Source organism: Lactuca serriola, chromosome 5, assembly GCF_051521515.1.
Source record: "Lactuca serriola cultivar US96UC23 chromosome 5, Lser_US96UC23_V15, whole genome shotgun sequence".
NCBI classification, from domain to species: Eukaryota; Viridiplantae; Streptophyta; class Magnoliopsida; order Asterales; family Asteraceae; genus Lactuca; species Lactuca serriola.
In genome coordinates, this window is record NC_136412.1 from 152408764 (window position 1) to 152413986 (window position 5223).

The following is a 5223-nucleotide window of genomic DNA, read 5'->3' on the forward strand; positions in this document are numbered from 1 at the left end:
TCCCTGAGAATACAAGTTATTTCAACGAAAAAGTGTCAACATTTAAGTTGGTGAGTTCAGAAGAAGTTCTTTTGAATGATTGTATGCCATTTGAAAACCCGCGTTTAATTTCAGTAAATCTGATATTTTCTTAAGAATGATGTTGTAAAACCGTAGTAGTATAGAATGGATGTATTCGAACCAGAAAAACCTATATTTTCCTGTATGTGAGAAGTAGTCTGAAATAACCAAGACTGTAACCTGTAAGCAAATATGCCATGCTTAGAATGAAGAATGTATAGTTGTATGTTTATGTAAAACTGGTTAAGAAGGTGTTTATCCTGATTTATGAACATGCTAATAATACCCCATTGTATAGTTATTACCCCCTGAGCATGGTTGAGTTAAATATATTACTACGTACAAGAGTCGTTGTTTCCGCGGTTTGTGAGTTTCTCATAACCATACTAGACGTAGTACTAATGTCGACATTTGTCACTCCAAATGATGAACTATAGTTAACAGCCAGGGTGCAGGGTCATCTACCTCGTATACATCTATACACAAAGTTCCGTTCTCCCTCCAAGAGACTCTGGTTAAACATAGGGACTTTCGTTTGGTACAACAAAGCCATATGTCTCACATGATTGCTAACAACAAGTTCACAAGTAATATAATGAAATACCTTTTGTATGAAAAGATGATCCTTGATATGAAGAATACATACTTATAAATAAAACATATTTTCCTATTCATAAAACGTAGTGTAACCCAAGAGGGTAAAGAAATGTTTGTGAAGTGTTTCTCATGATAACGACTTTAAATGATAGTTAAAATAACAGTATGAAATGCATAGCAAAGGATAGATATTTTCACATGATAATAACCGGGTGTTTACTGGTATTCCCCCCCCCTAAAAGTATTTAAAAAGCATTTAAAACGTATTTAAAGTGTGTTCGTAGGGGTATGAACTCACTTGATAGATTGAAGAAGGTGAGACGAAAACCGAGAAGAACTTTAACTGGAAAAGTTAATTTTCTTGGGATTCTCGGGAATCTCGGGAGCGTAAAACATCCTTTTAAACTTGGATATGAAAACCGGGATGTCGGGATGGCTTCAGGGGTTTAAACGCAAAGCATAAGCACGAAAAAGAGGAGAAATGAGCAAAGAAACCCAGAACCCTCGCACCCTTTATATAGGGTTTGAATCCTCGGATTCCGCTGGGCGTACCGAGGCATTACACTGGGCGTAATCCAGATTAGACCGGTGAGTCCTCCTCCTTCGGATAATATCGGGTATTTATATATAAATTTAATATTTTAATTGTTTAATAAACTTAAAAAATTCATATCTTCCTCATACAAACTTCGCTTTCGATATTCTCTATATCCACGCGTTGGTGAGACTACACGTTACAACTTTTGTTTAGACTCCGTCGACTAATTTTGAATTTAATTTTGTTACTTATTTTTAATAGGCCGGGACAGGAAAAGTCCGTTAAAAATCCATAACTTCTTTATCCGATGTCCATTTTCGTCAGAGTTTTTACCATTGCACTACTATTGTTGAGACCTTCGATTCTCATTTAGGTTGTTTCGGCCAAAAATCTCTCGATCTCAATTTCGAGTTTTTAGCTATCTACTGCTATATATCCGGAACTTGGAAAAATCATAACTTCCTCATACGAAGTCAAATTTGGACTTTCTTTTTACGTACATTTATGATTTAATGATATCTACAACTCTCGTTTAGATACCTAAGGCTAAAAATTATTTTATTGAAACTTTGCATTTTACGTTTAACAGTATTGTCGGTTTTGCTGCGAAATCTTAGATTGGTCATAACTTCTTCGTTATAACTCAGATTTTAGTGTTCTTTATATGTACGAAAACCTTGATACGATTCCTACCACTTTATTTAACCCAAATAAGATTTTAGGAAAGTTAAATTTTGACTTAAATTTGACTGGTGTTACATTATATTGTCTCAAAATGTCGGGTTGTCACACATACCAAATATACTTATGGACTTAGACACCTTATCCAACAGTCTCCCACTTGGATAAGTCTAATAACTATAGTTGCAAGTATGACTTCAGGAACCGTCCTGCAACCATAGCTCTTAAAACTTTGTAGAACTAGAACGCACCATTTTAGACAAGTGATCATATAATTCTTTGTTCTCAAGATATCAGCTAGACAAATACATGGAACAACGTGATACTTATTGTCCAGCGGTTTGTTTCCCAATTTCCGATTTGTTTGAAATAGAACTTAATCGAACACATCAGTTGAGTTTTGACTGGGCCTGACACATAGGTCAAAACAAAATCATCGAGGGGCCCAATATATATCTTTTGAACCTCTAAGGACTAAAATGAACAGATAAACTTTGACTCATATGCTTGTACTAAATATTCGCCAAATCATACAAAATAGCACGTTTTTTAACATCAAGTTACTGATGTGTTTTCGTACTATCAATGTACAACCAACTCATAGTCAACAACTCATATCTCTTGGTTTGAAGACTTATGATATTATCGTCTCACGATCACTCAATATAAATTCCTTGAAGTGATACAAGTGAGCATGGGTTTAATCCAATACTCAGAACTTATGAGTACTCATGAATTTCATAGCAATGTTTTACTATTTCAAACAATCTATAAGCCAAAATCATGATAGTCTTGATCCAATACCTACTTCCAAAGTATGATCGACTGTGGACAGTTTGAACAATCTTATTATTCTGGAAGTCAATACATGCAAAATTGAAACAATAGTAAATAATTGAAACAAGATAGTAACTTTACTAATAAATAAACAACAAAATTTATTTAATCATTAAATGTCAATTACATTTTATCTATTACTAGTTTTCAGAAATAGCTATCTAATCATTAAAACTAATATCGTGTTTCAGCCTGACGCGCCTCAAATGCTGCATATGTTTAACCCTATTCAGTCCCCTCGTGAGGGGATCTACCGGTGTCTCTTTTGACGATACCCTATTTGCTACGAGGAGTCCTTCTTATATATTGTGTCTTATGAAGTGATATTTTTTGTCAATATGCCAGGATCTGCCATGATCCATTGGTTCCTTGGCTAATGCAACCGCACTACGACTATCACAAAAAATCTCCATAGGCTCCTTTTAGTTGGTACAACACCATGGTGTCCAATGAAGTTCTTCTCCCATATCTCCTCCTTCGCCTCTTCGATTGCTGCTATGTACCATGATTCTCACGTTGAATAAGCTAAGGTGTCTTGATTGGAACTTTTCCATGTAACTACTCCTCCATTCTGGGTAAATACCTAGCCCGACTGAGAGCGAAAATTATCTATGTCGGTTTGAAAGTTGGCATCGCTATACCCTATCACTCTCAAGTCATCACTCCCACCGAGGATAAGAACCCAGTCCTTAGTCCTTCATAGGTACTTGAGAATATTCTTTACCGCAATCTAGTGAGCCTTACCAGGGTTCTTGTCACACCCCAAACCAAAACGGTGGAAACATGTGGGGTCGGACGACGTCATGTCAAGTATCATAACAAATGAATGGTAAAATAAAAGTATGCACAATCATCACATACATAATTGCAAAGTTTACATGATTGTAGTATTACATGTTTACAAAAGAAATCAATTATATTATGTTGTTCAAAAGATCTAACTAACGCCTGAGCGTAAGTCGTCAAAAGGAGTAACTAATCCTGTTTAATGATTCCCTGAGAATACAAGTTATTTCAAAGAAAAATTGTCAACATTTAAGTTGGTGAGTTCAGAAGAAGTTCATTTGAATGATTGTATGCCATTTGAAAACCCGCATTTGACTTCAGTAAATCTGATATTTTCTTAAGAATGATGTTGTAAAACCGTAGTAGTATAGAATGGATGTATTCGAACCAGAAAAACCTATATTTTCCTATATGTGAGAAGCAGTCTTAAATAACCAAGACTGTAACCTGTAAGCAAATATGCCATGCTTAGAATGAAGAATGTATAGTTGTATGTTTATGTAAAACTGGTTAAGAAGGTGTTTATCCTGATTTATGAACATGCTAATAATACCCCATTGTATAGTTATTACCCCATGAGCATGGTCGAGTTAAATATATTACTACGTAGAAGAGTCGTTGTTTCCGCGGTTTGTGAGTTTCTCATAACCATACTAGACGTAGTACTAATGTCGACATTTGTCACTCCAAATGATGAACTATAGCTAACAGCTAGGGTGCGGGGTCATCTACCTCGTATACATCTATACACAAAGTTCCGCTCTCCCTCCAGGAGACTCTGGTTAAAGATAGGGACTTTCGCTTGGTACAACAAAGCCATATGTCTCACATGATTGCTAACAACAAGTTCATAAGTAATATAATGAAATACCTTGTGTATGAAAAGATGATCCTTGATATGAAGAATACATACATATAAATGAAACATATTTTCCTATTTATAAAATGTAGTGTAACCCAAGAGGGTAAAGAAATGTTTGTGAAGTGTTTCTCATGATAACGACTTTAAATGATAGTTAAAATAATAGTATGAAATGCATAGCAAAGGATACATATTTTCACATGATAATAACCGGGTGTTTACTTGTATTCCCCCCCCCCCCCCTAAAAGTATTTAAAAAGCATTTAAAACGTATTAAAAGTGTGTTTGTAGGGGTATGAACTCACTTGATAGATTGAAGAAGGTGAGACGAAAACCGAGCAGTACTTTAACTGGAAAAGTTAATTTTCTTGGGATTCTCGGGAATCTCGGGAGCGTAAAACATCCTTTTAAACATGGATATGAAAACCGGGATGTCGGGTTGGCTTCAGGGGTTTAAACGCAAAGCATAAGCACGAAAAAGAGGAGAAATGAGCAAAGAAACCCGAAACCCTCGCACCCTTTATATAGGGTCTGAATCCTCGGATTACGCTGGGCGTACCGAGGCATTACGCTGGGCGTAATCCAGATCAGACTGGTGACTCCTCCTCCTTCGGATAATATCGGGTATTTATATTTAAATTTAATATTTTAATTGTTTAATAAACTTAAAAAATTCATATCTTCCTCATACAAACTCCGCTTTCGATGTTCTCTATATCCACGCGTAGGTGAGACTACACTCTACAATTTTTGTTTACACTCTGTCGACTAATTTTGAATTTAATTTTATTACTTATTTTTAGTAGGCCGGGACAGGAAAATTCTGTTAAAAATCCATAACTTCTTCATCCAATGTCCGTTT